At 43.2% G+C, this 12,563-nt stretch overlaps 1 protein-coding gene across 2 annotated transcripts in view; it reads right to left on the reverse strand.

Moving 5' to 3' along the window:
• LOC121871032 (oxysterol-binding protein-related protein 1-like) overlaps positions 1-12,563 on the reverse strand; it is a 175,781-nt gene that overhangs the window by 101,119 nt on the left and 62,099 nt on the right. The window lies entirely within an intron of this gene.

Raw genomic sequence — 12,563 nt, forward strand, 5'->3', positions numbered from 1 at the left:
ATTATTCAGTTTCTCTAGCTTCCACACATTACTGTCATCCTTAACACATTTTTATTTACCCTAACTCCATGCTGATGTACTTAGCTCATTTCTTACCATTTCCAGCCTCGCCCTGCTGTTTCTAGCCAATCGTATCAAATCTATCCAAGCCAATCTTTGTCGGTCTTAGGGCATCTTTAGTAAATTCAAGCTTAATCCTACTACTACAAACCTATCATGACTACACTTATTCTTCCGTAGCCATCTCTTCTACCTGATAACCTTAACAAATCCTCATAACTTTGTTACCCTTTATTCTCACTCCCAAGTCCACGAGTCATCATATTCACCCAAACTCGACCGTCGCTCACACCTTAAAATCACTACTAATTCGTTCTTTTTATCCTTGTTCCCTGCTAGTACACACATAACCTGCCTCCGGCCCAACTCGCCTCCTCCCGTATGTACTTTCCAAGTTAGCTGAAGTTATTGACGATTACATCAACAAGACGAAGTTATCGACCAGTTTACCTTCCTCTTATTAAGTCAACCTTGCTTGCAACTGTTCTGCTGATGGGAAGCCATTTTTCGTGAATTCCTACACCCAAAAAATTATTTATCTTTCCTCTTCGTCTGTTTCTAAAGAGCCATAACAATTACCTCATAGGAAGTAAAACACTGACGTCTTTTCCATCCATATAATTATGCTCAACAGGTAGGAAAGCCCCTATCAAATACTGGTGTCTGTCCAACGCATAAGACAACCTCTGTCTGTCTCTGTCTTTGTGTGTGTGTGTGTGTGTGTTTACATTATACAGTGTTGAGAATTAGGTCGACATCAGATGACATTGAAATTTAAAGTAAATGACGTCCACTGATGTCTAAATAACGCTTGAAATTGAACAATAACTATGAATATGAAGATAATCATAAATAACAACCACACACTAATGTCTCCCTCAGCTGAAATAATTGGTGTGTCGGTGTTCGGCTCAGCATAATTTTCGGATACTTACGTAGTTATTTTAACTTCACAAATATATATTTAATCTAAACATTATTAGATCCACTATGCATGTCGGCTAGGCTGGAACCTGGCTCAAAAAGTTGGCCGAGCGTCTAGATTTGTCGACCCAGATAGACAGCAGGCTGAGAAGGGTAATGAGAGAAGAGAGAAGAGCCAGTCACATCATCCTAGAGGTTGAGTGGCCCAATGGAGCACAGAAATAGTTCTTACCCAGCACATCACTATAATGTATGACACTTAAGCACCAATAAGATACACATGGTATCCAAAGTATCGTCCAAAATCAAACGATTGGCCTAATATTCTCGACGGATTTCAATCACTTCGGAAAACACTCATGAGTGGACATATACTGTAGAACGAATTTCGGTAGGCTCCACGCGAATATTTCGACGGAAGTAGGATATACACTATACAGGGTCCGGTTGAGAGCCTGTGACTCGAACAGTTAACCGAAATTCCATGAAACCTCAGGGTAAACCGAAGGTCAGTTATCAGAGAATTTTGTCAGGAACATTCCGGATATGGGAGATACTATTGTAATATAATAACAATAATAATGTTCGGAACCTCTCAATCAATGTAAACACTAAACGATGTACAGGTACATATACAGTACTAATCAGTATCGTTGCTGGTGATCATATTTTCCGCAATTTTTTGGGCTAAATAAACTCTTTTTTTTTCATTTTCAGTTATGTAGATCCATATAATGAATCTTTACAGAAACTTTGAGCTCAATCTGACAAAAGGTTCAAAAGATAATGACGAAAGCGTTTTCCTGTCCACCATTGTTGCACTGAGCAAAAAAAATAAATTCCTAAAACGGTCACCAGGGATAATACCATCTAAAACAGTGGACGAAGGACAACAATGACGAGGTACTGTACTCCCAATCTGAAACAATTTGGTTGACGTGCTCTTAGACATCGTCATTAAACACAAATCCTAAGAAACATAATACCTTTCTTAAACACCATCCGCGAGAGGGAAAATCTCCAAATGATTAAATAGTAAACTACCTAATCAAAGGTCAACAAATTCCACATCAGAGGCAACTCAGATGACGTATAACTAAAAAGAAACATTAGTTTTCAAAACGAAGACATCGGAAGAACATCATTCCCTAAGGAGTACTCTGTGATAACAACTTCAAAGGTATTTTATGATAAATTCAGAAGAACAGTATATATATATATATATATATATATATATATATATATATATATATATATATATATATATATATATATATATATATATATATATATATATATATATATATATGTTGCATATATTAAATATGGTATTTGAGGAGCTGCTGGGGAAATTTTTTTTCAAAATAACTATGAGGGTGGATTTATGGTGCTTATGTATATATTGTATTACGACTTCTGGCAAATCAGTTAAGCACTGTTGATAAAAAGATAGTTCTCAAAACAACCACCAAAGCATATAGTAAGCCAGAAATTATACTGCATCACCACAAAATATACAAGAAATTATATTATACGTAGCTAACAAAATTGCCCGGCTTCGTTCAAGTTAGGTATATACTGGACTGTATAACCTTGACCGTCACAGTTTGCCCTCCCTCACACAGGTTAACGTGTACGACCCTAAGACCCATGTAATTCGTGTGTAAAGTTTTGTCTCTTAACTGTTTCCGTTTTGAAGCTATGGCTGTAACAGAAAAAGAGATTCGCAGATACGACCTTTTATTATTATAGATTTTTATTTTTATCATGTTCTTAATATAATCATTCACCAGAGAGCAACGTCACTTCATATGTTACATTACAAGATGCAAAATCGTGTTTCCCAACCTGATGAAAACTTGTAAAATGTATTGTTATCATACAATATCAATATTGCGTCTATTATTAAAAATCCAAAGCCACGAGGATGTAATGTCTAATGTGGGTAAGGCGCGGCATGAACGAGATTTTATTCAGAAACAAAGAATGTAAACTGCCCCCTCGGGAGCACCTGAGGAACTAAGGGTGGCGGCTCTAATAGCCCACCAGGAACGATTTTCCGGCAACATACTGGTTATCACACGGTGGTAATGAAGTGGAGCACTTGATGGGATACATCTATAAATGTGGCCGTGATGGATCATGTATAAGGGTGATGGACCATCATATAAAGGTGGCCATGAAGGACCATCATAGGTGACCATAATGTAGTATCATAAGGGTGGCCATGATGGACCATCATATAAAGGTATTATGGGACATCATATGGTGGCCTGTGAATCATACAAGGTGACATAATGGACCATCATATAAGTGACCATGAAGGAATCCGCCATGGTGAAGGACCATCTGAGTGACATAATGGACCTCAGGTGGCCATGAAGGACCATCATACAGGTGACCATAATGGACCATCAGGTGGCCATATCATAAAGGTACCTGAAGGACGATCATATAGTGGCCATGATGGATCATCATTAAGTGGTGATGGCCAAAGTGCGATGGACCATCATATAAGGTAAACCGATGGGTAAAGTGGCCATGATGGATATCTTAAAGGCGTGATGGACCATCATAAAAGGTGGCCATGATGGACCATCATATAAAGGTGGCCATGATGGACCATCATATAAAGGTGGCCATGATGGACCATCATATAAGTGGCCATGATGGACCATCATTAAAGGGTGGCCATGATGGACCATCATTAAAGTGTTGAACCATCATATAAATGTGGCCGTGATGGACCATCATATAAGGTGGCCCTGATGGTATGTGGCGTGATGGACCATCATATAAAAGTAGCCGTGATGGACCATCATATAAAGTGGCCTATGATGGACCATCATTAAAGGTGGCCATGATGGATCATCTAAAAGGTGGCCGTGATGGACCATCATTAGAGGTGTGATATCATCATAGGCGTGATGGACCATCATATAAAGGGCCATGATGGACCATCATACAAGAGTGACCATAATGGACCATCATTAAAGGTGGCCATGATGGACCATCATTAAAGGTGGCCATGATGGACCATCATATAAAGGTGGCCATGAAGGACGATCATATAAGGTGGCCGATGGACCATCATGGTGACCATGGAATCATATAAAGGTGGCCGATGGATTATAAGGTGGCCATGAAGGACCATCATATAAAGGTGGCCATGATGGATCATACAAGGTGACCATAATGGACCATCATATAAAGTGGCGATGATGGTCTATAAAGGTGACCATAATGGACCATCATATAAGGTGGCCTGATTGACCATCATATAAAGGTGGCCATGAAGGACGATCATGGTGGCCATGATGGACCATCATTAAAGGTGGCCATGATGGACCATCATTAAAGGTGGCCATGATGGACCATCATATAAAGGTGGCCATGATGGACCATCATTAAAGGTGGCCATGATGGACCATATATAAATGTGGCCGTGATGGACCATCATATAAAGGTGGCCGTGATGGACCATCATATAAAGGTGGCCATGATGGACCATCATATAAAAGTGGCCATGATGGACCATCTATAAGGTGGCCATGATGGACCATCATTGGTGGTTGTGTTAAAATTAACCATGATGGACCATCATATAAAGGTGGCATGATGGATATATAGGTGGCCGATGGACCATCATATAAGGTGGCCATGATGGACCATCATATAAAGGTAGCCATGATGGACCATCATATAAAGGTGGCCATGATGGACCATCATTAAAGGTGGCGATGGACCATCATTAAAGGTGGCCATGATGGAATCTATAAATGTATGATGGACATCTTAAAAGTGGCCTGATGGACCATCATGTGCGTGGTTGGCCCATATAAAAATGGCGATGGACCATCTATAAAGGTAGCCATGATGGACATCATTAAGGTGGCCTGATGTAAATTGAAGATGGACCATCATATAAAGGTGGCCGTGATGGACCATCATATAAAGTGGCCATGATGGACCATCATATAAAGGTGGCCATGATGGACCATCACTCAAAGGTGACCATAATGGACCATCATTAAAGGTGGCATGATGGACATCATTAAAGGTGGCCATGATGGACATCTATAAGTGTATGGACGATCATAAAGGTGGCCATGATGGACCAATACAAAGGTGACCATTGTCATGGTATTGCATGATGGATATGGCAGGTGTGGACCATCATGGTGGCATGATGTAATTTAAAGGTGGCCATGATGGACCATCATTAAGGGTGGCGAAGGACCATCATATAAATGTGACCATAATGGACCATCATATAAAAGGTGGCATGACGGACCATCATATAAAAGGTGGCCATGATGGACCATCATATAAAGGTGGCCATGATGGACCATCATATAAAGGTGGCCATGATGGACCATCATATAAAGGTGGCATGATGGACCATCATATAAAGGTGGCCATGATGGACCATCATATAAAGTGGCCGTGATGGACCATCATATAAAGTGGCATGATGGACCATCATATAAAGGTGGCCATGATGGACCATCATATAAAGGTGGCCATGATGGACCATCATTAAAGTGGCCATGATGGACATCATTAAAAGGTGGCCATGATGGACCCATATATAAGGTGGCCATGATGGACCATCATATAAAGGTGACCATGATGGACCATCATATAAAGGTGGCCATGATGGACCATCATATAAAGGTGGCCAGATATCATATAAAGTGGCCATGATGGACCATCATTAAAGGTGGCCATGATGGACATCATAAAGTAGGCATGATGGACCATCATATAAAGGGTGGCCATGATGGACCATCATATAAAAGTGACATGATGGACCATCATAAGGTAGCATGAAGGACCATCATATAAAGGTGGCGACGGAATCATATAAAGGTGGCTGATGGACCATCATATAAGGTGGCCGATGGACATCATTAAAAGTTGGCCATGATGGACATATAAAGGTGGCCGCCAGAGGACCATCATATAAAGGTGGCCATGATGGACCATCATATAAAGGTGGCATGATGGACCATCATATAAAGGTGGATGATGGACCATCATATAAGGTGGCCATGACGGACCATCATATAAAGGTGACCATAATGGACCATCATATAAAGGTGACGTGACGGACCATCATATAAGGTGGCCGATGGACCATCATAAAAATAGGGCCATGATGGACCATCATTAAAGGTGGCCATGATGGACCATCATATAAAGGTGGCCATGACGGACCATATAAAAGGTGGCCATGATGGACCATCATATAAAGGTGGCCATGATGAACCATCATTAAAGGTGGCCATGATGAACCATCATATAAAGGTGGCCATGATGGACCATCATTAAAGGTGGCCATGATGGACCATCATATAAAGGTGGCCAGGACCCATCATATAAAGGTGGCCGATGGACCATCATATAAAGGGGCCATGATGGACCATCATATAAAGGTGGCCATGACGGACCATCTATAAGGATGGCCGCGATGGACCATCATATAAAGGTGGCCATGATCGACCATCATATAAAGGTGGCCATGATGGACCATCATATAAAGGTGGCCATGACGGACCATCATATAAAGGTGGCCATGATGGACCATCATTAAAGGTGGCCATGATGGACCATCATATAAAGGTGGCCATGACGGACCATCATATAAAGGTGGCCATGACGGACCATCATATAAAGGTGGCCATGATGAACAATTAAAAGAAGATGGGCGTGACTGACAACAAATAGAAGGGGGCGTGATGGACCATCGGGACAACAGCTTTAAAGGTCCAATAAGTAGCCTGAACTGCCAACAACCGGCCGCTCAACAGTGTTGTCCTCCACAGCATCAACACAGTGTTGTCCTCCACAGTATCAACACAGCGTTGTCCTCCAGAGTATCAACACAGTGTTGTCCTCCACAGCATCAACACAGTGTTGTCCTCCACAGTATCAACACAGCGTTGTCCTCCACAGTATCAACACAGTGTCCTCCAGAGTAAAACACAGTGTTGTCCTCCACAGTATCAACACAGCGTTGTCATGAGTATAACACAGTGTTGTCCTCACAGCATCAACACAGTGTTGTCTCCACGTATCAACACAGCGTTGCCTCATATCAACACAGCGTTGTCCTCAGAGTATCAACACAGTGTTGTCCTCCACAGTATCAACACAGTGTTGTCCTCCAGAGTATCAACACAGCGTTGTCCTCCAAGTATCAACACAGCGTTGTCCTCCAGAGTATCAACACAGTGTTGTACGCATCAACACAGTGTTGTCCTCCACAGTATCAACACAGCGTTGTCCTCCGAAATATCAACACAGTGTTGTCCTCCACAGCATGTGTACTCCACACCATCAACACAGCGTTGTCCTCCAGATATCAACACAGTGTTGTCTCCAGAGTATCAACACATGTTGTCTCCACAGCATCAACGTGTTTACAGTATCAACAGTGTCCTCCACAGTATGGTTGTCCTACGTATCAACACAGATTGTCCTCACACATCAACACAGTGTTGTCCTCCGAGTATCAACACAGTGTTGTCCTCCACAGTATCAACACAGCGTTGTCCTCCAGAGTATCAACACAGTGTTGTCTCCACAGCATCAACACAGTGTTGTCCTCCACAGTATCAACACAGTGTTGTCTCAAGTATCAACACAGTGTTGTCCCCACAGTATCAACACAGTGTTGTCCCCACAGTATCAACACAGTGTTGTCCCCACAGTATCAACACAGCGTTGTCCTCCACAGCATCAACACAGTGTTGTCCCCACAGTATCAACAGTGTTGTCCTCCACAGCATCAACACAGTGTTGCCCTCCACAGCATCAACAGTGTTGTCCTCCAGAGTATCAACACAGTGTTGTCCTCCACAGCATCAACACAGTGTTGTCCTCCACAGTATCAACACAGCGTTGTCCTCCACAGTATCAACACAGCGTTGTCCTCCACAGTATCAACACAGTGTTGTCCTCCACAGCATCAACACAGTGTTGTCCTCCAGAGTATCAACACAGTGTTGTCCTCCACAGTATCAACACAGCGTTGTCCTCCAGAGTATCAACACAGTGTTGTCCTCCACAGCATCAACACAGTGTTGTCCTCCACAGTATCAACGTGTTGTCCTCAGAGTATCAACACAGTGGTCACAGTATCAACACAGTGTCCCCACAGTATCAACACAGTGTTGTCCCCACAGTATCAACACAGCGTTGTCCTCCACAGCATCAACACAGTGTTGTCCCCACAGTATCAACAGTGTTGTCCTCCACAGCATCAACACAGTGTTGCCCTCCACAGCATCAACAGTGTTGTCCTCCACAGCATCAACACAGTGTTGTCCTCCACAGCCTCAACACAGTGTTGTCCTCCACAGTATCAACAGTGTTGTCCTCCAGCATCAACAGTGTTGTCTCCACAGCATCAACACAGTGTTGTCCTTCACATCAGTGGGTCATCCTTCAACACAGTGTTGTCTCCCACATCAAGTCATCCTTCACACAGTGTTGCCTCCAACACAGTGTTGTTAGCATCAAGTGGGTCATCCTTCAACACAGTGTTGTCCTCCACAGCATCAAGTGGTCATCCTTCAACACAGTGTTGTCCTCCACAGCATCAAGTGGGTCATCCTTCAACACAGTGTTGTCCTCCACAGCATCAAGTGGGTTATCCTTCAACACAGTGTTGTCCTCCACAGCATCAAATGGGTCATCCTTCAACACAGTGTTGTCTCACAGCATCAAATGGGTTATCCTTCAACAAAGTGTTGTCCTCCACAGCATCAAGTGGGTCATCCTTCAACACAGTGTTGTCCTCCACAGCATCAAGTGGGTTATCCTTCAACACAGTGTTGTCCTCCACAGCATCAACAGTGTTGTCCTCCACCATCAACACAGTGTTGCCTCCACAGCATCAACAGTGTTGTCCTCCACAGCATCAACAGTGTTGTCCTCCACAGCATCAACACAGTGTTGCCCTCCACAGCATCAACAGTGTTGTCCTCCACAGCATCAACACAGTGTTGTCCTCCACAGCATCAACACAGTGTTGTCCTCCACATATCAACAGTGTTGTCCTCCACAGCATCAACAGTGTTGTCCTCCACAGCATCAACACGTGTTGTCCTCACAGCATCAAGTGGGTCATCCTTCAACACGTGTTGTCCCTCCACAGCATCAAGTGGGTTATCCTTCAACACAGTGTTGTCCTCCACAGCATCAAGTGGGTTATCCTTCAACACAGTGTTGTCCTCCACAGCATCAAATATCCTTCAACACAGTGTTGTCCTCCACAGCATCAAGTGGGTCATCCTTCAACACAGTGTTGTCCTCCACAGCATCAAGTGGGTCACCCTTCAACACAGTGTTGTCCTCCACAGCATCAAGTGGGTCATCTCAACACAGTGTTGTCCTCCACAGCATCAACACAGTGTTGTCCTCCACAGCATCAAGTGGGTCATCCTTCAACACAGTGTTATCTCTAGCATCAACACAGTGTTGTCCTCACAGCATCAAGTGGGTCATCCTTCAACACAGTGTTGTCCTCCACAGCATCAATAACCTTCAACACTGTGATGTCCTCCACAGCATCAAGGGGGTCATCCTTCAACACAGTGTTGTCCTCACAGCATCAAATGGGCCATTCTTCAACACAGTGCTGTCCTCCACAGCATCAAGGGCCATCCTTCAACACAGTGTTGTCGTCCACAGCATCAAGTGGGTCATCCTTCAACACAGTGTTGACCTCCACAATCAGTGGGCCATCCTTCAACACAGTGTTGTCTCAGCATTAAGTGGGTCACCCTTCAACACAGTGCCTTCCACAGCATCAAGTGGGTCATCCTGCAACACAGTGTTGTCTCCACAGCATCAAGTGGGTCATCTCAACACAGTGCTGTCCTCCACAGCATCAAAGTCATTTCAACACAGTTTCGTCCTCCACAGCATCAAGTGGGTCATCCTTCAACACAGGTTGTCCATACAGCACAAGTGGGTCATCCTTCAACACAGTGTTGTCCTCTGCAGCATCAAGTGGGTCATCCTTCAACACAGCTGTCCTACAGATCAAGTGGTCATCCTTCAACACAGTGTTGTCCCCACAGCATCAAGTACCCTTCAACACAGTGTTGTCTCCACAGCATCAAGTGGGTCATCCTTCAACACAGTGTTGTCCTCCACAGCATCAAGTGGGTCATCCTTCAACACAGTGCTGTCCTCCACAGCATCAAATGGGTCATTCTTCAACACAGTTTCTGTCCTCCACAGCATCAAGTGGGTCATCCTTCAACACAGTGTTGTCCACCACAGCATCAAGTGGGTCATCCTTCAACACAGTGTTGTCCTCTGCAGCATCATGGGCATCCTTCAACACAGTGCTGTCCTCCACAGCATCAAGTGGGTCATCCTTCAACACAGTGTTGTCCTCCACAGCATCAAGTGGGTCATCCTTCAACACAGTGTTGTCCACCACAGCATCATGGGCCAACACAGTGTTGTCCTCCACAGCATCAAGTGGGTCATCCTTCAACACAGTGTTGTCCTCCACAGCATCAAGTGGGTCATCCTTCAACACAGTGCTGTCCTCCACAGCATCAAGTGGGTCATCCTTCAACACAGTGTTGTCCTCCACAGCATCAAGTGGGTCATCCTTCTACACAGTGTTGTCCTCCACAGCATCAAATGGGTCATTCTTCAACACAGTGCTGTCCTCCAGCTTCAGGTAAGTCATCCTTCAACACAGTGTTGTCCTCCACAGCATCAAGTGGGTCATTCTTCAACACAGTGTTCAAATGTACTCCTTTGCAAGCTGATGAAGGATCTGGGTTTATAATTTTTATATTTTGGTAATTAGTGTTAATTAATGACCCTTGCATTTAAAAAACACCTTCAGAATATTTAAAATGTCAATTATGCTGTGCCTGTAAGTTTTAAATCCCCCTTATATACTATATATTTCCTCATCAATATAGACTAATTTTAACATTTAAGCATAGTAGTTTTCACTTCCCACCCCCCAAAAAAGTAAGTCGTCCTGAAAATGCTTGATCTAATACCTTGCATTTCAGCAGATGAGTTCATGGCGTATATTTTGCTCAAATTTCATATGAAGGTACTCTTTTACATACTCATGAAGGATCTGGGTTCATCATTTAAATTTTTGATTCCAGTAATTACTGTTATTAATGAGAACCCATGTAATAAAAAACACATTTGTAACATTTAAGACGCCAATTATGCTGTGCCCCTAGGTTTTAAATCCCCCTTATATATTTTTTATCATGAATATAGACTAACTTTTCCATTTAAGCATGTCACTTTTCAATTTCCAGAAAAAAATTGTAAGTCTCCCTGAAAACCCCTGACCTAATACCTTGCATTTCGGCAGATGAGGTCATGATCTGCCTCTGATATGAAGCCAGTAATAACAGCTGCCATCCACTCAAGTTGGCAATGCAGGTGGGATGCTGTCAGCTCTGACAGTCAGAGCCAACAAGCTCTACGATATCCACCCTGCATTGCGTGCCTCGGGATAACAGGGACTGTCACGCTGCCGGAAGACTGCTTTACCCCACCTCCACATTGGCCCACACACTTGACTCATTGTGGTGACTGCCTGGTCCCATTGACTGTTCGACACCTCCTGGAGGAGTGCCCCAGTCTCAGAGTTCTTAGTTGTAAGCACCTCTGCCAGTGCCGTGGGGAGACGGGTCTTACTGTCTCTCTTTGGTAGTGGAAAGGGGGAGGGGGTAGCGTGGGAGGGAACATCCTCTCCTTCATGGAAGAAGCCTGCCTTCTATACAAGCTTTGAGTTTTATTCACGAACAGTACGTTTAAATGATTTTACGAAAGTTCTATGTTATTTATTACTCATGTTTTTTTACCTTGCATTATTTGATTTTAGTCTTTTAAGCCCTTAGTTTAATTCAGCAACATTTAACCTAAGCTGTTGTGTTACCACGGATGTAATTACTGTACCACAATCAATCAATCAATCATTGGAGAGGGTGAGTCAGCAAGGCAAAATAATCAATCAGAAGGCAGAGTTCTGAGGCGTCCAGAAAAGTGAGTGACCCGAGTCGTATATAAGTTCATGTCTGTGTCTTTTGTATTTACTCTCTGAAGAAGACGCTATGTGGTCGAAATGTTCGAGCAATAAACAGCTCCTCCTGTCTCATTTGTCTTAAAAAGACTACAATATACAGTATATCTGGAATACAACGAAATCTATAAATGCTACTGAGAAAATATGGTGCAATTCGGGTGTGCAATACACGAGGGACACATGTGCGAAACATATGATCATGGCATGTAGTAATATCTCCTTTAGCTGGAATCCCTCTTAACAGGAACCCTCCAATAGCTTAAATTTAAATTTTCTCAGAAAGTCGTTCCCACAGCCGGAATTTTCTGAAAAATTACGGCTTTGGGAATGATATTCCAAGGGGCACATTTTCTGGAAAATCCCGAGAAAATTTTCCCAGTACCCAGAAAATTCCAGGGATGGGGGATTTTTTTTCTCGGGTTTGAGAAATAAAAATCAGGAGCATTTTCTGGAATATTCCAGATGGTAAATATTTTTCCAGGTTGGA

The sequence above is a fragment of the Homarus americanus genome, unplaced genomic scaffold (assembly GCF_018991925.1).
Source record: "Homarus americanus isolate GMGI-L3 unplaced genomic scaffold, GMGI_Hamer_2.0 scaffold52512, whole genome shotgun sequence".
NCBI lineage: Eukaryota > Metazoa > Arthropoda > Malacostraca > Decapoda > Nephropidae > Homarus > Homarus americanus.